We start from the raw sequence: 23,274 nt of genomic DNA, 5'->3' as shown, positions 1-23,274 counted from the left end.
TGCAGAATCCACAAGCTCCTCAGCAGCAAATTTAATACACAAAGGTGTATATCCAGAATCATACCCTTTTTGCTTGTCCCTCCTCCTCGATCAAGATCAGCCACTACAAAAATTTTGTGTTCAAACATTTTCTTAAAAGCTCTTGTGGAAATTTTCTATTCTTTTTTTGTTATGAACTTGAGTTGGTCAAAATTTTGACCAACACAGGGCTAAAATTTGAAAAAACATGAAATCATAGGCCAAGATGGCCTTTGATCAAAAATATTGGTAGAAAAACAAGGGGAAATGTACTAGTGTTTGGAGAAATTTGTGAGTGATTTGATAGAAAATTCACATGTGAAGTGAAGCATTTGAAGTGCTAAGGTGTAGAAGCCCTAAACATGACATTAAAGGTATTTTATGAAGCTTGAATTGAACTTTTCAATATAAGTAGTAAGCATTATGGAAAGCCAATCAGTATGTGATGTAAGTGATAGACCCATATATAAGTTCAAGAAAAACCCATTTGTTTCTTTAGTTGATGATCCGTGAGGAGCATTTTCTTAAATTCCACCAAATGTACTTCACGTAGAAGATGTCAAAAGTTACATTCACTATAAATTTGAGAGTATTGGTGATGAAGATACACATAAAGATTTAGGAGTTGTGTGTAATGGAGACCTAACCTTGAAATCTAAATATGCATACCTAAATGAGTTGAATCTAATTAAGTATATATTCTATGTGGAATTCAAGAATCATAAATGGACTAGATTGAAGTATAATCCATGAAGAGATGTTTTGAGTAGGTGATGTACATGTCACAATTCATAATGATCTAATTCATAAGGTCGCATGTCTAAGAAACAAAGGATGTAATTCAGTGAACCATAGGAACGTAAGAAATGTTGTTGAAATAAACCTTATAACTAAGTTTGATCTGATTTAGGATATTGGAATCAAAATACTAAGAAAGATTGTAGGTTACAAGTTAAAACATAGTTGTAGAGTTAACTGAGTGCTAGTAGGATTTTCGCATTCACCATATGTCATGGCAGTTGAAAGAAAGAAAGTGAATATGTGTGAGATTGTCAGAGTATAGTTTTTGGATAATATTGCTAAGATGAAGAAGTTCAAGAATGCAATCTTCAGATTTGAATCTCTACTAACACACCTATTCTTCTATGCAACCAAGTAGTTCCTTGGTATGACAAATTGGAACAGTAAGGAATGCTCAATGAAGTTAGTTACACAATGTTATAGGTCTAGATCAAAGAATGTTAGAGATAGTGATATTGTCAAATTGATGAAGAGTTTCCAATTTGAGATGAAGTTGAGATATAGAATCCCTCCTTCTATGGTGGAGAAATATAAGGATGAGATATGTTCCATGGTAGAAACTAATACTACATGAATAGAGGTAGTAGATCCTAGGGTAAATTTTATTGATCCTATGGGATATGAAATGATTGAAGAACTCATTGAAGGCTACATGTAGATCATATTATAGTTAGAGAAGGAAATTGAATGTCCTAGATAGGGTACCTATGAGGAAAAGATAAGTGAAGTTCATTCTAAATTTCACAGAAAAGAGATTAAGAAGAATGTGGAGAAGAAAATTGAATCCATTCTTAAAGAATCTGGTGTGACAAGAAAGGAATTCAATGAGATCAAAGGTATTGTGGTAGAGATGAAAGCTAGTAAGAAGATTGAGGTGTTGACAACTAGACTTATAGCCACTACAATGCCATCTATGGAACTGATAGTAGCAGGATCTACTTCACAAATTTCCATCGCACTGTATGTAGTAGTTGCATAGGTCAAACCAATAAAAGTACATCAAGATCAACCTTAAAGGAAACAAGAATATGATACATCAGTTGTGCAAAGGAAGTCAGAGAGACTAGTGAATGCTAAACAAGAACCTACACCACCTTCAAGGAAAAGGGTCAAGCAAACCTCTAGTGGACCCAAAAAGAGAAGAAAGACTCTACAAATCAGTGATTCAGAGGAATCTTATGAAGAAACTGAAGAGAATCTAGTTGAGCAAGTAGTTGGAGAAGGAAGGACACCAACAGGCAAGAAAGCTTGGAAACTAGAGGTAGAGAATCTAAACATGCAAATAATTAACAATGACAATTTTGTTCAGTTGAATAAATATTATAGCTTGTATAATAATATGGATAGGAGACAATTAGAGAATGCTATAGTAAGGAATATGATCTTGAGAAACAAGAGATTTGATAGCATTCAGAACAAGGTTCCAGAAGATCTATACAACAAGTTACTAAACAAGAAGAAAAGAATGGTAGAAGAAGATACAAAGTTGAGAGAAAACATGGTTCAAAAATTGTGTGAAATTAGCACAAAGAACGATATGGATAGAATCTTGAAAGGTATTGAACCTTTGCTAAGGAAAAAAAGAAGAGTAATTCTTCTTATGGGAGGTAACTATGAAGAAGTTAAGAAGGAAACAAAAGAAGCCATAGTAAATTATATGAGTTCTATGCCTAAGGTCACTAAGGAGAGTGTGCAGTCAGAAATAGATAGTCCAATATATGTGGAGGCTAGTACTCCTACTAATGATGAAGAAGAAGCTAAAGAGAAACAACAAGCACGATCACCTCCTTATATAGTTATTGGTATTGAATCCATGCAAGTGGATAGTAGTCACATAACTATAGATACTAAGGAAAATCCTTTTGTACAATATGGGACCAACATTGTTGACAATATTGCTGCTTACTCAAGCTCTAATTAAGGGGAAGAAAAAAATGAAAAGGAAAGTGTAGAAAAGAAAATATTAGAAGAAGAGGAAAGGAAGATGCAAGAAAAGAGGAAAGAAGATGAAGGAAGAAAAGAAAAAGAAGCTAAAAGAATTGAAAATGATAAAAGGAATGAAGAGGGAAAAAAGAAAAAGGAAGAGGAAAAATTTAAGGAAGAGAGAAAAAGAGAATAAAGGAACAAAGTAGAAGAAAGAATAAAGGAAGAGGAGAAAAGAAAGGAAGTAGAGAAAAAAAATTAGAAAAGGAAAGAAAGACAACTAAGGAAGAAAGAGAGAAAGAACAAGAGGAGAAAAGGAAACAAGAGTAAGAAAAGAAGAGTATAGAATTGAAAGAAGTGTCATTCAACTCCAGCAGTAGCAACATCAGCTATTTTAGTATCTAATGATGATAATGACCAATAAGGGTTAATGAGCTCCTTGAGAAAGTTACTTAAAAGGAACAAATCATTAAAGACCTTGGAAAGAACATTGATAGAAGTCTCGGAGAGAATGCAGAAGACAATCCACACAACTATCACAAATCTAGACTTGCAGACAAAAGAAAAAGATTTGGTGAAATATTTTGATGAAGAGTTCACAATCTTGTCATAAATTGCTTCAGTTCATGCACAAACGAAGCATGATGCATTACTGTTTGATATAGTATGCATGAATTTCAAGAATGATTTAAAAACTTTAGATGTGTGCATCAAAGAATTGAGGAAGTGCATAGATGGAGGTAAGAAGTTGTATGGACAATGTGCAATGTCACACAATTACTTGTCAGATTTTGATAATCAAATTAAAGGCCAAATAAGTGAGCTTCATACACTCACTACAAGATTGCAACAACTAGAGACAAGAATTAAAGATTTAGAAACAGAGATGGAGAAGATCCACAATCTTGTTAGAGGCATTGAATCCAACATGGAGATGGTAATAAAGAGATTCTCTGTCCTCAAAGAATACTTATCACCCAAAATTTTTAGTTTGCAAAGGCAATTGGAGGAGTGTCTTGTAGCTAAGGCATCTTATGATGAATTTGCCTATACTAACTTGAGCACAATAGAAGTAGCATCTTATGCACTTTGTGCACTTATCAATATATCTGATATAGTCAAAGAAAATTGGAAGAAGGACTCTAACAAGCTGAAACATGACTTTGTAAATTGCATATCCAGAATGTCCAATTGATCAACAAAGGACAACACAATTTTGTGGATACAGTTTTTCACACCTTTGTCATTATTGTCAAAGGGTGAGAAGTATATATAAAGAAAATTGTATATGTTTGTAAAAGTAAAGTATGTGTATGTAAGGAGCTTAGCCATGTATCATTGTAAAGGAGTGATAAGGAATGTAATGCTCCATCAAGACATGAATAAAATCTTATGTTTTGAAGGCATTTATTTTTGTATTTACCTTTGTTTTTTATGACATCATTTTGCGACGTAGCTAATTTTCCCAAATGTTTCCATCAATCCCAAAGGGGAAGATTGTTGGAAATATGGTTAGATAGATGTATGAGTATTTTCATTTATGGAAACATATGTTTTTATATTTCATGTTTTTATCTAAGTTAGAAAATTCTCTAAGTGTTAGATAGTTTACAATAGTAGATAGACAGTTATAGTTTATATGGACAAACTTTAGGTTAGCTCATGCACAGTTGAGCATTAACAGTTGATAGTGTCATGATGATGTATGTTAGTGTGCAGACATGTATGAATGGTACGACACAAGTTATAGTCAAATTACTAGTTTAGGTATTTAACAAAGCATTGGTAACAAAATAATTACTAAATCATGATGGGAGGACATCCTAGATGCTTACCCAAAGTTATATTATAATTGGTCAAGCGTGTGAAAGCATAAAGGTCGACTGAGAAGAGATTTATTACTTTGTGAGATATAAGTAAATATCATACCTTGCATAGATAAAGTGTGAAGTAAATGTGATGCAAACGATTATGTAGAAAGCTTAAATGATATGTGAGCCATACGTGATATGAAATCTGATGTATGATCAAATTATGTATACCTATACTTGTGAAGAATTTAATTGTATATTGCATGTTAGGGAAGTGGGCTCTTCTTTCATACATTGTGTTTGATCTACCAACTCCTAACAAGGTTAAGGCTTTTAACAAGGCCTAGTCCTCTAACAAGGACTCAAGACACTATATGTATGACTCCTAATAGGGTCAATATCCTTAACAAGATTATTTTGTTTAGTGGATCATCTTATGGGTATTATCCCCACTAGGGTTTTCCCTTGGTCAGGGTTTCCCTACTTAATAAATAATGGTGTTATGAGTTCTATTTGTGTATGGTTATATTTACTATTCAATATTGTTGTTTTACTTTCATATGTAAGTTATAAAGTAAATAACAATATTCAGTTGTGGAGAATTTTTTGTAGAATACTGATTCATCTCCCCCCAGTATTATCTATTTCTAATATTAACATAATTTCTATAATTAAATAAAAATAGATATAATTATTTAATAGTTGACATTTATTATTTCTCTTACTTTGCATCAAAATATAGATAAAATTTTTTAAAAATGTATCACATGTCATTGATAGACTAGAAAGTAATCCACATGACATATATAGTTTTTTTTATGGATTAGAGTCAAATGTAATGCAAAAGAGAGTTGACATATTTTAGGGTTGTTGATGCAATGAGAATCTAAGGGTACCTCAACTGGAGGTAATCTGGATCCATGCAAGTAACCACACAGCAGAAACACAACAACAAAGCAAGATCTTATACCAAATCACAATACTTTATTCATAAACGTAATTGTTTACATGCAATATGCCTGACTCTAAGGCCTTTCGAGTTGGGGCCAAATACAACAATAATTACAAAACAATTCTGCAAGATCCCACAAGATCCAACTTACAATTCTAATCCCAGCTAGTCCAGATCCACACTCTAGTAGATAACCTCAAGGAAATCTCAAGTTGTGCTTGCAAGCCCACTAAGTAATCTCCTAGTTTGCCAAGCCTTAGCTACTAGCCCTTCAAAATTTTCTCCTACACTTCATCCTCTTCTCCAAGTTGGATGATCCTCAATTCACCCCCTAAATGAATATACCTAAAAGACTCCACAAGACCCCTTACTTATACCCAACTAGTCCATAGGTCAACCTAGTCCATTACAAATTAAAATAAACCCTTACATTACATATTTGCATAAGCCACAAGTTAGCTGCAACACAAATTAAATACTCATACATAAATTAAATGCCAAAAGTTAGCTCACTGACAACTCGACACCATAGGAACCAAGACCAAACCAAGTGTTAGATAAACCTAGCTGACCATTAGCCTTCCACTCCAACCATAACTGAGTTCCTTCATTGACCAAACTATGCAAACCAAGCCAAGCTTGCCAGTGCAAACTGATCCATATACCATGCTAAGCTTGCTAGAAGTAACTCGAGAAATTGAACATGTCAAGTCCTCTAGAAGAATCCAAGAAACTTAGGAAATACTGTAACCAAGCTTCACTAAGCTCCTAGTGTGTGTCGAGTTCTTGCAAGCATCATCAAGTGCCTTTGACGACCGAGTTCCCCAAGCTATGTTGAGCTCCTTAACAACCAAGCACCCCTTCTTCAACTGAGTAACACTTCAAATACTCTCCAAAGCAACTACCAAGCCTCCTCCCATGAACTCCAAAGTATCCATCAAGAGAACCCAAGATGCTCCTGCATTAGACTCCCTATGTAAATAGAAAAGTGTGTCCCACACTTTGATGCCCAAAGAAAGATCAACAACCATCTTCATCTTCACCAAAGGTTTCCACTCCAACAGGGGCAAGAAAACCAATATGAAAATCATCCACATCTACATCCATCTAATAAATACTAGAATGTCAACCATCTAATTAGCATGCTCACTCCCAGCAACAAACTAAACATAATGCTTCATTAGTAAATCCTCATCCATAGTAGAAACTAGTGAATCCACACTACGAGCAACAAAATCCATATTAGTAGCAATATGTAATCCATCAAAAACATATTCCAAACTCTCAACACTAGCAATCCCATTGCTCACAACAAGATGCTTTGCAATATTTAACTCATCACCAACAATATCTTGGTCTTCCACGATCAAGCACTCTACAATTTTCATGTCACACATAACTGACTAGTCATAAAAACCAATCTCAACAAGGTTAGGAATATCCTTAGCAACAACCTCAGGTTTCTCTACAAGTTCTACATCAGACTCCATAAACTAATGAACAAAACTAATCTCTTCCACCTTGACCTTGCTATGCCATCTTCTCTCACGAACAAGTCTTCTAACCAGCCTGAAAACTCTCTTCCAGATTGGTAGAATCCAACTCAACAAATATCTATGAAATTCCCTCCTTGTCTCGTCAATAACTTGATCAACCAAACTAGCTTCAACCTAAGAAAACACCTTAGCAAGCCTCTTCTCCACCACATCATGGAGATTTTCAGTCATCCTAGGGTCCAATCTTCTTGGATACATCTTCCAAGATCTTCGTAAATCCTTTGCAAAAAATCCTTCATGTGCTCCTTGTGATAAACCTAAAATTGTTTATAAATTAGATCACAACCTATCACCTCACACAAACAACCAAGAATACATCACAAGTATAGGAACATGGATCTACAACACACATCACACAAACTCTCGATGATCATGCTCCATCAAGATCAACCTTCCATCTTCACATCCATTGATCCATTGTTAGGATTAAACTATGGACATAAATAATAATTACTTGCAAATATAACCAATAGTAGAAAATAATAGATCACATAGAAAAGAACACAAGGCACCAAGATTTAATGTGGTTCACCCAATCTCTAAGCTACGTCCACCAAAAAACAAATCCGATATTATTATGATCCAATAATTACAACCTGATTACAATCTGTAATCCCATTCAGCTCAATACTGCCGCAAGAACCAATTTTTGCATCACAACTTAATGAAAATACTTAACCCTAAGCCCTTTTATACAAGTAATTTTATGCCGCTTTAGGGTTACAACATATCAGCCATATGTCGGCCTCAACATCGGCTACGGCCCAAAGAATTTATGAAGTATGTACAATACTTTCTTGATCAGTCACCACAAACTAACATCCATCTGCAAGTCCTCCACAATTGTAAGTCAGAACCATGATTTGCCACCTCATAACCAAGAGATCTAGGATTCAAAAAAGAACATTCCACCACAAGATCAAGATTTGCTCAGATCAACTTCTCCAACCCAAGGTCCTAGTGCAAACTGCCTCGACTTCAGCACTCGGTCTACACAATTTGGAACAATTGGGATCTGATACCACCTAATGCAACAAGAATCCAAGGGTACCCCCACTGGAGGTAATCTAGATCCCTAAAAATAATCACATAGCGAAAACACAACAATAAAGAAAGATCTTATATCAAATCAAAATACTTTATTCATAAATATAATTTTTTACATGCAATATGCATGACTGTAAGGCCTTTCAGGTTAGGGCCAAATACAACAACAATTACAAAACAATTTTGCAAGATCCCACAAGATCCAAGTAACAATTCTAATTCCATCTAGTCCAGATCCACACTTTAGTAGAAAACCTCAAGGAAATCTCAACTTGTGCTTGCAAGCCCACCAAGTAATCTCCTAGTTTACCAAGCCTCAGCTGCTAGCCCTTCAAAATCGACTCCTACACTTCATCCTCTTCTCCAAGCGATGATCCTCAATTCACTCCCTAAATGAATATGCCTAAAAGACTCCACAAGACCCGTTACTTATACCCAACTAAGCCACAGGTCAACCTGGTCCATTAAAAATTAAAATAAACCCTTACATTAAATATTTGCATAAGCCACAAGTCTGTTGCAACACAAATTAAATACCCATACATAAATTAAATGCCAAAAGTCAGCTTACTGACAACTCAACACCATAGGAACCAAGACCAAACCAAGTGTCAGAGAAACCAAGCCAAACATTAGCCTTCCACTCCAAGCATAACTAAATTCCTTCACTGACCAAGCTAACTCAGGCATCACTACAACACAAACTATGTAGACCAAGCTGAGCTCGCTAATGCAAACCAAGCCATAGACCATGTCGAGTTCACCAAAAGCAACCGAGCAACTCGAGCAACACTGTAACCAAGATTCATCGAGCTCCTAGTGTGTGCAGAGTTCTCGTAAGCATTGTCGAGCACCTTCGACGACCGAGCACCCCCTCTTCGAGTGAGTAACACTCTAAATACTCTCTAAAGCAACTACCAAGCCTCCTCCCATGAACTCCAAAGTAGCCACCGAACAAACCCAAGATGCTCGTACATCAATTGTTAACATGAAATGTGGTCAAATATAATTCATCATGAATACTATTAAACTTTCATCAAAGTAAATTAGGTTTTCAACTATGGATCATATGATAAAATAAATTTCAAAATTGATATACTACAACTCATCTCGTATTATTAATATTTATAACATGCCTCACAATCAAATATAGTTCACAATTAATTAGAAAATTACTCCACATTCCTAATCAATAAAATATCTCATTATTTTTTTAAAATCTATTTTCATCCATAGATCACATACATTAATTATATTAATGAAAATAGAGAAGAAAGCACAATATTTTCCTACTTTTCATAAGAAGGAGATTTAATACGAAGGAGTATTCTCTTTATTTTCAATATAATACTAATGATTTGTTACACAAAAAATTGATAAATATATAAATTAAATATGAAAATAAGAACTAATAAAATATGACAATATAAAACAAAATAATAGATTGAACAAAGGTAAGAATATGTATGATTAACAATAAATGTAAAAAAAACCACCATAGAAAACTAAAATCAACCAAAAATACATACAAATACTACCATAGAATTGTATTTAGATACAATTCTTCTATAATGAATCTAAAACTTCCTAAGAATTGACACATTCTCTATTGCAAAACATAATATAAGTGTTGGCTTCTTTATTAAGACATTTATTATAAAATATAACATCAATTTCTAATTAGACCATTAAAAAATAATTAATTTAGCTTCCACACATTTTACATGCACTTATTGGACAACTAGATGCAATTGCTAGTATCTAACATATACACAAACAAATAAAATTGATAGAAGTTGCGATGATACAAAATATTGTCGGTGGTTAATCATCCAAATAGAAAAATAAAAGTAAAATAAAATGAGATTACAATTTTGTCCCCACAAAATTTTCCCTAATTTTCTACGAAATTCCACAACTCTATAACATCTTTTCATCGCCCACAAAGTAAACAGTCCGAAAGAAAAACTGTAGCTAAATTTCCACCGTTATGTTTTCCTTGATTGACTCTCCACTTATATTTGAGGGTTGTAATTAAGTGGGGAGAAAGCTTCTTAACATAACTATAATAAACCTAATCTTTACGTGTATTATGTCAGGTTCCAATTGCAAGTCTACAATACTATGTTGAATAAATAGATCAGGCACCATCATTCACAAATGGAGCATGTTTTGTTCTTCAATAAATGCAGTTTCCACTTGCTGAAAATAGAAAATTACACAATAAATTCATTCATATGTTTCTACCATCATCAGTTCTGTGACTGTCAAGTTTCAGAATTATATAGGTACGGATAACAAAACTCAATTCTGATTTTCCATTGCTTTTCTCCACTACAATATTATCCACATAATGAATGCTGAAATGGACTTGCAAAAATTCACCGTACAAAAGGTTCTCATAAAATTTCAAATATTTGATAAACATTATTACTAGTTCTGACCTGTTCTGTTCAGTCAATAGATTATTTTTCTGAGATTTATTTATTTATATATATTTTTAATAGCATTCAATTTGCAACCATTATTTCTCTCCTTGATGTAGCATCATTAATTCCAGGATAGTGAATAGAATGGAAAGAATAAATTATTGAATTATAGGATGAACTTGAAGACTCTGTTTCTCATCCACTTTAGGGAGCGCTGCAGTTCAACCAGAGGTGTGTTTAATTCGAGTGACTGTGTTGTTTCTTGCCTCCGGCTGGATTATTCCTGACTACTGAAGTTTGATATGATTTCAGTTTGCAGGTTTTCTATTCAAACTTCTCAATCGTTAGCAAATTTTAAGTGGAGCTTAGGAGAATCATGTATTGATATACGGTACCATAGCCGCTCTACCAGAAATACATGGTACTCATTTTGCACCTTACTTATTGTGGCTTTGGTAAACAAGAATTTTGTATGAATCTTATTTGTTCTATGACAGCAGAGGCATATATTCAAGGTTAAAACTGTTAAAAGGGTTTTCTATGGATGTGCAACGAAGGCAGCTTAGCTCAAAGTTTATGAGGCATGAATCAGAGAGAATGTATGTCCTTTCCACATTACCATTTGATTGTTAGGAATTCAAATGAGGTTGTCTTGAAAGTGGAAAATATGCTTGAAGTCAAAACATAGTTTAAAGAAATAATTTAACGAATTTTATTTTTTTATAAATAATCTTTTTTATTAATCAAAATATTAAAGTTGATCACCTCGCTAAAGTTAAAAAAAATAGTTAACTTTGTTTGCAAACAATTTTTATTTTTTTAACAATTGTAGCATCTCTGATTTGTTGCCAGCGTATCTTCTATGTTGTAAATATTTGATATCTTAAATTGGTAGATTTTGCTGAAAAATTGAAAACAGATCTTTGCTGAATGCTTAACATTGTGTTGCCAAGAAAGCAGTTTTTTTTGGAGGAAAGCACAAAATTCATTTTAAAATTTAGAGCTTATTTGAATGGTAATAAGAAATAATTTCAATGTTTTTATATAAGCCTCAATATGTTTAAACAATAGCCCTGTTTCAGATATTAGATAGTGCTACCCCTAATAAAATGCTAATTATTATCCGGTTGGCATTAGAGAGTCAGTAGCAGAAAGTACAGCTGATAGAAAGATTGTTGAGAACAAGAGGAAGGATATTCGCTCCATTACCTTCAATTACTTAGCTGGGATAATTGTTCACACAGAGCATATGGAAGGTGCGGACATCTTCTCTTCACAGTAACAATTTGGAATACAGGTGATAAAAGCTTAAATTGCAACAATAGTTCTATGCATTAATTTTAAACCAAGCGGGACAATTCCTTTTGCTCCTTGAAATGAGCAGAGCAGCATTGATTGATGTTTGCTTAGTTAAGCTCATATTGTCTTTTTCATTATTTGTCAGTGTCTTTCAAAGAGCAGAAACCAAAGCTGACTAATTTATTTTAATTCTATTTATTGAATTATGTATATAACTTGCCACTTCTTTAAACATGTTTTATTTAGGTGGTAGTGTATTGCAAACCTATTATGCGATTAATGATAAATAATAATTTTTGATGGTATTATTTTTCTTTTGTGCTATTTTAGTTTATTCACGTACATTACTTAATTCAATATTAAAATTATTAATTTAAAATTATTCAGAAAAGTTGTACTCCTTTTTTTAAAAAAATTGATCCCATTTTATCTTTTTATTTTAATTCTCTTTTTTAATTCATGAATCCATTTTCTAAGTCATATGCTGGCAGCTTTTTTTTTAACAAAAAAGAGGGGTGAATTTTTATTAAAACAGAAAGGAATACAATGGAATACAAGGAGAGCTCAGCTTGTAGCTCAGTCTATTGATGCAATTCTTGGCTAGGTTATCTCAAAGATAGCCATAGTTTTTTGATATTGTCAGTCCTTTCCTTGTTTTTTATTTTCCAATAAGATTTTATCTTCTTTCCTATATTTTATATTTTTACTGTACTACTTCAATCCCTTTAACCTATCTTTATTTTATTTTTTTTACCATGCACTATGTATAGTAAAATATTAAAGAAAATGTAATATATAACTTGTTAATTATTATTTTTCATCAACAATTAATTTTTATTTTTATTTTTATTTTTTATTTTTTTATTTTTTATTTTTTAATTTTTAATTTTTAATTTTTAATTTTTAAAGAGGGGTAAACGCTTTGACCTGGAGCTATGAACCAGTGAGGCCACAAACGGGGGACCTCATCCCCATAATATTTGAACCTTGATGGCAAGGATAACAACACAACAACTTAACCATCACAACATGCCACTATTGGCTCATTAACAATTAATTAAAATAAAAATTAAATTGTAATATTTTAAATTTTTAAAAAATAAAATTTAAATGATAATTTAAAAAATAAATAAAATTTAAATGATAATGTTAAATTTTAAATTAAGGATGCTTGTATTTCGATTTCACTATTATGATTTTTTAAAATATAAATATAGAATTAAATTTTTTTAAAGAGACTATCAAATATACATTTAAAAAAATATATGTAAAAATCTTGCCATTAAAAAATGTTATATGGTAGGAGCTCTAGAAAAGGGATCTTATAAGACAAAAAGAATTGAACCAATTATAATAGAGATAAATATATTTAATTAATATATTAAATTGATTATTTAAATAATATATTAAAACTTTAGAAAAATTGAAACTAGGTAAAAATGCTTGCATATAATTGGTTGATATGTTGAAAACTAATTCACTAATGGCACATAGCGAATCCAATAGTACATTGCCGCAAGTACAATAAATTTTTTTTTGATAAGTTTGTAATTCCAATACAATGTTATTTTGGTCCAATGAGGCTAAGATTGTTTCAACCATAAGTTTCTAATTGATTGAATATCTTTAGATGCATATCAATTTTTTTTCAATGAATCTATTTTTTAAGTCATGTACTTGTTGTATATTGATGAAATTCTTAGTTGTGTTGTCTTCTTTAATAACAAAAGTGGTCATAGTTTCTGTTTTGTTTTCTAACAAAGAGTTTGGTATGGAGTTGCTAGATTGAATATTATTTTCCATTCAATTTTTTTTATGAATACTTAATGTTTATTGTAGAAGATAATTTTTTCAAAATGTGGAATAAGTTTTATTTATTTAATTTTTTAGACTTGTAGAATCTTATTTTACAAATGTTACATGAGACTAAGATGGAAAGAAGCACACATAGCATCCTCTTATCTTTATAAGGAAATGCCTTTTCCTAAATAATTTATTTTTTTTTAAAAAAAATTTCTTTTTTTTTTGACAACTATAATTAATAAGATTTCTAATTTTTCTAGGTTCCCATATTTCTATAAAATGTTTTACACGTTTTAGAAATTACATTAGATTCATGCATTCAATGAAAATGATTTTTTTCTTTTGTTGTTTTCTTTTATCTTCTTCATAGTTTCAAGTTTGCCCTATAATACCATACAAGATATGGAAGTTATATTTGTACAATATTTGAAAAATTATTTGAAGTTTTTTAACAAATAATTTGTATAGTTAATGAAATTGCATATTTTAATTTGTGTTATCCATGAGAATGAGCTTAAGTGACATTGTTGATTGGATTTCAATAATTTACTTAAAAATTTTCAATAAATCTTGAATATTGTTATTGGTAGAGTAAAAGTTTAATTTAATTTAATTTATTAAATTACATTTACTCCCTTCTTAAGATTTCACTTTATGTAGCTTTCATTTCTATTTAATAATAAATAAGTAATTATTAAATGTCATTTACCTTTTAGGGTTTCAATCTCCTTCATAAGGATTGATCGGTTGTAAATTCATTCTTTCTATTTTGCACAAGCAAATACAGTTTTCTTATTTGTTGAGAAAACCCATCTCTCTCTACTTTTATTTCTTTTTTGTAATACATTATTTGCATGTAGCATATCCAAGGTCTGTGGATTTGTTCATCATCAAATCCTACATGGTATCAGAACCTTGCCTACGGCTTCCTATTCTTTTTAGGAAAAAAAGAAGAACGAATGTTTGATAGAACAGATGTGGCATTTCTCGGGCAGCTTCTATGAAAATAGTGGGTTTTTAATTTTTGAAGGTGTGACGGTGGTGATTCAGAAAAAAATAATTACAGAGGTGGTTTTCAAATAATGATAGATCTCACTCATACAAATTCCTTTTCCTGAGCAATTATTTTTTGTTTTGGGGTAGAATTTCATGATCTACACATTGTTGCAGGTTGTTTTGTAATCTATGTTCCTAAAGTTTTCTAAAAAATGCAAATCCTAATTTTTGCAACTTCAAAGGCTTCTATCAAGCTGATATGGACACATATTCAAGTGTAATTTTTTGTCAAAGCACATAATTTTTTGTCTACTTTCTAGATCTAGTATCAGTTTGTAGTAATATTGAGTGGACATAGTACTTTCATCATTTGGTCATTTTTTGGCCTACAAAAAACATTCCAACACCTAAAACAATGGTCGAGACATCTTCTTGTCTAGAAATTCTAACCTCTCATAACTATCACACATGGAAGACCTTGATGAAATGACTTCTCCATTTAAAAGAGTTGTGGTCTTGTTTAGATGTCATGCAACCAATTTTATAGAGGCCTTTTAAGGTCATATAGCACAGGAACAAGATGGATGAGGCAATGGGGTTGATTGCTTTACATGTATACGACAATCTACAGTTTCATCTTGATGGGTGCAATACCCCGCTAGCTATGTGAACCAAGCTTGATGGCTTTTTTAGTATAGTGAATGAGTTCAAGGTGCTTTTGATTAAGGTAGAGCTTACCTCTCCTGTACCAGATTCTTTTCCTTCCATTGAGGATTTTTTGATGAAGTTCAAACAAAAAAGATCTTTATTGCAAGGTTGTAGGAAAACCAAGATTGATACTGAGTGCATCTACCTAATTCTTTCTAAGCTTCATGGAAACTTTCAGATTTTTTCTTCTACCTTCTATTCCACCAAAGATGCTTTGGCTAATAGATTTACCATGCCATCCTTTGAGGTTTTTTGTGATCGTTTGAATCAACAGAAATCTAAGCTCTCTCAGTTGGATTCTCTCATAGGCTCATAGACTTATGCATTGGTAGCTCAACCTGACTAAGCTAAATTACTGAGAGTGGAGGGGTGAATTAGTAACTTCTAAAACTTTTAACAACTTTAATCAAATAATCCAATTAGCATTTGAATCATCACATCTGATCTATTTGCATGCATGAGAAACTGCAAACATGAAAGCATTCATAACACTTGAACACATAGATTTGGTGACCCAAAAACCTTCCAAATAGAAAGTAAAACTTGGGTGGGGATGATACCCACAACCTTTAGTACTACAGCATAAAGTTGGCATGTTAAGGCTTACAATTGATCACTTTTGATGATTTTCCCTGTTAGGAGCAATTAGGACTACTAGGTCCACCTTGTGAAAGGTTTTACAAACATAGAGTGAAGTCTGCACATGGTAAAGAGATATATGAAAGATTATTAGGTCTACCTTGTTAGAGGATTTGACTGGTTCACTTTTTAGGATGAAGCAGTAGATCTTTGATATGTAACTGAGTTTGCTGATAGAGATTCCTTAGTGTACTGATCACCTTTCTATGATAGATATGTCTCTACTACTCCTTATACTATTATGGCCTTCATAATTCACTCTTCTTTGCTTTCTTCTGATGATTGCATTACATCTATATATTTTCACACACTGATATGGTATAGTAAATTACATATATATACCAATCAAATTACCAAATTTCTAAGTTGGCCACAATACAAGTTAACACAAATATTACAAAGTCAGCTAGAGTGAAGAAACTCGAGCTCTAAATACTGACTTTATGAGGTTTTGATACTCAACATCCACTATATTAGCTCAGCATCATCATGCACTTGGTAGATGTAGAAGCTCGATCCATACTGATCACCTTCAAGTAGTCTTGAACTCAGTTTACACTAGTGACTCGGTAGATACTATGCAACTCAATAAACACGAATCACTTGGTTACCATGAAGTAGCTCAGTCAACATTGGCTTTCCATCACATGAACTGTTGACTCGATAGATATTGCACTGCTCAGTTAATATTGGATTCGCATCATGTGACCTACTAACTTGGTAGATACTATAATGCTCGGTAACCACTGGAAATAGTCTAAAAGACTTGGTAGCAACTATAGAAGCTTGGTGGCTATTGGATTACATGGAAAACACTATAAACTATTCTATGAGGTCGGTAACTATATAGAATCTAAATAAGTGTGTCACTAATAACAAACTTAACTAATATGCCAACAATCTTCACCTTTGGCATTAATGACAAAAATACTTATTAGCCAAAAATTGAATACCTTGTATACATCACCATGTGATTAAAGCTCAGTAGAGTAAATTATATTTTTGAGATTTTTCAAAATTGATCTTTTTAAGGTATATATAGAGTATTTCTTCACCATAGCATATTTCTCACCCATACTATGTGATCCACTATGTATATGTAACTTTTCTTTCATAACATATCCATATCTCATCTCTCCCTTTTTGACAGTAATGCCAAAGATCTATTCTAACATATTTACATGGAGACACCAAAATGAGATTAGAATTTAGAGTGTACCTTGAGAGTAATTGCCAAAATTTATCCCAATTTTCTTGTAATACCTTGCATGTATGAATGGCAATTTGAACTTCTACTGATAATTCAATCATGTGATCCGCAATAGAGGAGTTGTTATCATGGATCAAAGTTTTTGAATATGCAATGTGTTTCTACATAGAATCCATGATTGGAAGGATCATATTTTGTATATCAACCAATGTTTAATGGATCCTTGCTTCCTCTCTTAATAATTTAGTTTGCAATTCTGACAAAAAACTAATTTTCTTGAAATGTGTAGAGTTTGAACTAGGGTCAAGTTGTAGCTACTAAGCACTTGCTTTAAGATCAATATCAATTTTGGACAATTTGTCCTTAACTTCCTTAGTGAACTTAGTGACATCACATAGTTTTGCAAAAATTGATGACACATTTGAATAGGATGCTTCTAGATTGACCAAAATTGTTGAAGGCTCAACTTGATGAATAGCTATTTGCTGAGTAATGTGCTCCAACACTTTATTACTGAATTTATTTTCAGCATTTTCAACTTACTTGTCTTGTCCTTCAGTGTTCTCATTGAACTTTTGGACTATCTCACCAAGCTGAAACAAAATAGGTTGAGAAGAATCAACCTCAATTCCAATAGCCTCTATCAAGATATTCTTGGCATCATCTATTATTTTGTACTCTTTGTCTCTTTCCTCTCTCAATCTTTGTTTGCTTGACCTTTTTATGGAGGAGTTCACCAAATATGTGCATTTGATCTGCAAAAATATTATAGATATCCCATTTGGGAATTTCTATTTCCTCATCCAAATCTACATCTTTTTCTATCTCCTTTCCTTTCCCCAAAAATTTTGTACTAGATTGAGCCTTAGGCTCAATAGTTTTTGCACTTATTTCTTTTATATCTAGAATTGAAACAATAGTAGACATACTTGGGCTTGCAGTAAAAACTAATACTATATTGACTGATGGAATACTTGCAAAAATACTTGTAGAATCCAAAATTGATGAAGTGAAAATTGTAGTACCCAAAATTGAAGTAGACAAAATTTGAGAGCTTACTACAAATGTATTCAAAATTGAAGTGGCCAATGTATCCATGGTTGATGAAGTCAGCTTGGTAGATGAAGGAGTAACCTGCAGCTCAGTGGATGAAGTGGAAGTCACTTCTGTCAATGATATACTAAGCTAAGTTGGGGCAAAGAGTGATTGGATATTTGATGTATCAGTAGTAGTCACAACCAAACTTTCTGAAGCTATCTCCATACTTGATGTAGTCAATGGTTTCCTTGAGGAGTGAGGAAGTGAGGAATTGACTACAATAGCTATCTTGACTGGGTCAGTCTCCTCATCATTTTTCTTATCTTCCTCAGTAGCGTCTTCACCTTGATCCTCTTCATCTTCTTCATTATCAAAATGAGTCACTTATTCAACATTTTCTTCCTCATCTTTCTCCTTGTCTTCTTCTTCATCATCATCCTTTACATCTACTGGGAAATCACTTTGTTTATGTAACAAATAGATATTTTTCCAAGTATTTATAGCATTCCTAACAACATGTACTATATCCTTGATCAAAACTAAATAAGTTTTAAATCTTAGAGTCAATTTTTCTTCATTTCTCTTTAATGACTCTTTCACCTCAGCATCTGATATGCTCAGTAGTAACTACCTCAGGGTTTGTGCATGTATGTCTTTGGTTGTTTGCATAGCAAAGTCCCATCTTGGCTTTAACTTCTCTAGTAATTCATTAGAGATTTAAGAAGCAATTTGATCTAGTGAGTACTTCCACCTACCCATTTTGTTTAGTACTAGGTCTTCAACTTTCTTCTTCTCTACCTCAATTCTAGTCTCATATTTCAAGGATTGAAATTTTTTTATTCTTGCTCCTTCCATTTGCTTCAATATTTCCTAGAAGGTGGGTGGAGGTTTGTTGAATATAATGTCACCTCCTTCTTTGTTAGCCTTCTTTCTTGAAGTTCTCCTTGTAAAAACTACAGTAGATGACTTTAGAGGCTTGGTGATGATCACCTTGCCCTCTTTCTTCAAGGGTTCTACTTCTTTCTCTGACTTTTCTTCATCCTCCGCCTGATCCTCATCTTCACCTTTACCCTCAGTTAGCATGAGAGGTGCACTTGATTTTAGTCTAACTATCCTCCTCTTCCCTTTGTTAACTACCTAAGGGAGCTTTATTTTTAGCTCAATTCGTGCCTTACCTTCTTCATAATTTCCAAAATAAGGGGCTTTGGGATTAACAAGTTCATTTATAAGAGCTTCAATGATGTCCTTTGTCTCATCAATATTTACCTCATAACCAAGAGGCTTGACCCACCCATTTCTAGGCTTAACTGCTTGGATGTAGACTTTGTCACAATCCGCCATGAAGCACACATCATCCTTGTAGTCCTCAACTAACTTTTTCGGAAGTCTAAACCTATTGTTAATTTTCTCCTTGAATGCATCGAAGTAGTTGTCCATGATGCTGCCATAGTTCTCACCCGTTTTTGCAATATATTCATTTATCTGGTATAGCACATGCACATCTTTTCTCTAGACTACATTGCCTTCAAAAGGGAAGAACTTCGAACATAAAAGAATAAACAGGTTAATAGAGAACCAAATTTGCATAGATTATTCTTGGAAGTTCTAATACTTTCCATGTTCTAATTGAGTTGCTTCAGCAACAGATGAGCAAGGTCATAAGATAATTTGTACTTCACAACTTTATACACCAAATCCATAGCTTCACATGATATGTTGTTATGATGGCTTGAACTCTAGATCTAATGAGCTATTTAACATGAATACCAAACTTCAACTTTGCATCTATGACACTACTAATCTTCATACCTCTACCATCCCACTCGGCTAGGGTTTTCTTTTCCAACTTTGCCCAACCTAGGGTTTTAGTCATTTGGGCTTTGGCGAGCATGGGGAGGCCAGTGATTCGATGAATCATCTTCTTTTTCATCAATATTGGCTACTCTAACCACAACTGACCATTATGCACCTGACTAAGGATATACCTAATCCACTTAATTTGAAATCCTCAAGGCATATGTAGAATATGAGTCAAGCCTTTTGCTTCCAAATGTTGATGCTTGGGTTTTAGGGTTTTATCAAAACACAACTAACTTAGGGCATCGTCCATCTCTAGAGTACCAATTTCTTGAATTGCACATTTATAATGACTTCAAATTTCATTCACAAGAAGTACCTTAGGAGGAATTTGGGATTGAGCTTCACTTGTGTTTAGGAATTCAACAATCGTAGGTGACAGTTTTAAATCTAGCACTTCCCATTTGACACCTTGAACCAACATGTTACAACCTTTCTTGACCTTGCTGCTACTGGATTCCATTTTCACTCAGTAGTTTGAAAGAACTTCAAGAAACTTTTGTAGGAAATTCACTCAAGTCGCTTGGTCACACATAAAATAGCTCTTTGTAATAATACTTGAAAATTTATGGTAACAAATAAATTTTATTCCATGTCTTTTGTTAAAATTTTGTGTTCAATGCTTGGTATGAAGGTAGATGTGTTGACATAATTCTTGATAGTTTGTTATCCACTATGTAGCATTGATCACTCATTGAAGTCTTCATGATTTAGTAACTATAGGTGCCTTTGTTACTCCTAACCTTTCTTGGTAGAGTCTATGACTCAACCTTACTTGGTAGATAAAGTAACTCGATAATAACTGATATCATTCTTGCTCAATAATCCCACTATATCTTGTGTATGGATTTGTATCTTTGTCACCTTTCAATTGGAACTATTTTGGATATTGTCTTTGATAGCCTAGTTCTAGTTCTTCTTAAAGAACTTAATTGGAAATGGTAGATTCACCCAATTCTTGAGTGACTTGACCATCATTGCTCATATTAGTATCCTTGGTAGACTTAGGAATCCATTGATGTCTCATTTGCTTTCAAATGCGATCAGCCTTTGCCTTCTTCTCATCTTTAATTTTATAGGTATTCATACAATTCTTGGCAAGATGACCAAGTTTTGTACATATGAAACATCTTTTAATGGTATCTTTTTTTCTCATATGGTGTTTAACACAACTCATACCAATGTGTCCATATTCTCCACAATTATGACATCTACACTAGGTATTGTAATACCAACCAAATATTGCTTTCACAATTTTCTTTGCAAGATTCAATGTCTTTGTTTTGCATTTTGATGCCTTGTATCCATGTTTCTTACATTTATGATAGTTGCCTTCAAATTTTGGTTTCTCTTTGCATTCATTAACCTTATGACCATGCTAATTGCAATTGTAGCATTTTCCATTGAATTTTTCTTTTCCATTACTCCAACATTTATTGATGTATGACCTATCTTACCACAGTGATTGCAAGTAGGTCTTTGATTCTTTTGAGCACCTTGTTTGGAAGATTCACCTTCTTCTTTGTATCCAATTCCTACTTTTTCTTTTTGCCTAGAGAGGTTTTGCTCATTTAGTTGATCCATGTCTGCTTGATATTTCATCATTCTCTTATTGATTTGCTTCTCAAAGTTTAGGTCATTTCTCAATCCTTCATTGATTTGTTTTTCAAATCTTAGATCATTTTTCATTCTTTCATTGATCTGCATTTCAGAATTTAGATCATTCCTTATTCTTTCATTTTCAAATCTTAGGCTCATGATTTCCTCATTTGCATTGGAGAGTTGATCCATAAGGTCTACTTGTTGAAGGGATTGATTTTGGATTTTATTGTTTCTTCCATCCATTTCTTCTTTCATCTTGTTTCTTTGTTCCAAGATTTCACATAACCTTACTGACTGAATTTCTTGCTCTCTTTTTAGCTTTCTTACTTCTTCTTGTAGGGAACCATTCTTCTCTAGGAGTTCTTTAATTGCATCATTTACTTCATCTGAGCTACTTGAAGGGTGAAAGTCTTCAATTCTTTCTTCAATGTAATGATGATCATTCATATGATTAGCAAGATCTTTTCTTCTTTTAAGAGATTGAGAAAGTTTCTCCTTAGCTTTCTTGAGTTGGGCAATGGTCATTTCTAGATCCAACTTTTCATTGTCAATAGCTTTGTCAAGTCTGAATATCTCTTTATTCTGGATCTTTTGCACAAGCTATTAAACTTTCTCCTAAGAACCACAAAGCTCTAATACCAATTGTTGGAAATATTCAAGACTAAGCTAAGTTACTGAAAGGGGAGGGGTGAATCAATAACTTCTAAAACTTTTAACTTTAATCAAATAATCCAAATAGCATTTGAATCATCACATCTAATCTATTTGCATGCATGATAAATTGAAAACATGAAAGCATTCATAACACTTGAACACACAAATTTGATGACCTAGAAACCTTCCAAATAGAAAGTAAAACTCGGGTGGGGATGATACCCACAAGCTTTAGTACTGCAGCATAAAGTTGGCCTATTAAGGCTTACAATTCATCACTTCTAATGAGCTGCCATGTTAGGAGCAATTAGGATTGCTAGGTCCACCTTATGAAAGGTTTTACAAACATACAATGAAGTATGCACTCGGTAAAGAGATTTATGAAATATTGTTAGGTCTACCTTGCTAGAGGATTTGACTAGTTGACCTATTAGGATGAAGTAATAGATCTCTAATATGCAATTGAGTTTGCTGATAGAGAATCCTTAGTGTATTGATCACCTTTCTATGATAGATATGGCTCTACTACTCCTTATACTATTATGACCTTCATAATTTACTCTTCTCTACTTTCTTCTGATGATTGCATTACATATCTATATTTTCACACATTGATATGGTACAATAGATTACATATACATACCAATCAAATTACAAAATTACTAAGTTGGCCAAAATAAAAGTTAACACAAATATTACAAAGTTGGCCAAAGTGAAGAAACTCAGGCTTTGAAGGCTGACTTGGTGAGGTTCTGATACTTGACATTCACTATCATAGCTTAGAATCTTCATGCACTCAGTAGATGTAGAAGCTCAATCCATATTGATCAACTTCAAGTAGTCTTGAACTCAGTTTGCACTGGTGACTCAGTATATACTGTACAACTCAAAAATCATTGAATCACTTGGTTACCATGAAGTAGCTCAATCA

At 32.9% G+C, this 23,274-nt stretch overlaps 1 long non-coding RNA gene across 2 annotated transcripts; it reads left to right on the top strand.

The window, feature by feature from the left end:
* Window positions 1-10,260: 10,260 nt before the first annotated feature.
* Window positions 10,261-11,722, top strand: LOC149564547 (uncharacterized). 2 transcript variants are annotated; one of them, XR_016361851.1, is made up of 5 exons: window positions 10,261-10,396; window positions 10,669-10,768; window positions 10,850-10,958; window positions 11,035-11,136; window positions 11,433-11,722. It is a non-coding gene; the product is annotated as an uncharacterized LOC149564547 (long non-coding RNA). The 2 variants fall into 2 exon arrangements; XR_016361852.1 differs by lacking the exons at window positions 10,261-10,396; window positions 10,669-10,768 and having other exon boundaries at window positions 10,828-10,958; window positions 11,038-11,136.
* The last annotated feature ends 11,552 nt before the right edge of the window (window positions 11,723-23,274 follow it).

Source organism: Cupressus sempervirens, chromosome 3, assembly GCF_028749045.1.
Source record: "Cupressus sempervirens isolate cs-2001-9-10 chromosome 3, ASM2874904v1, whole genome shotgun sequence".
NCBI classification, from domain to species: Eukaryota; Viridiplantae; Streptophyta; class Pinopsida; order Cupressales; family Cupressaceae; genus Cupressus; species Cupressus sempervirens.
Note: the sequence above shows the minus strand (reverse complement) of the source record. Positions and strands in the feature narration are given on the sequence as shown.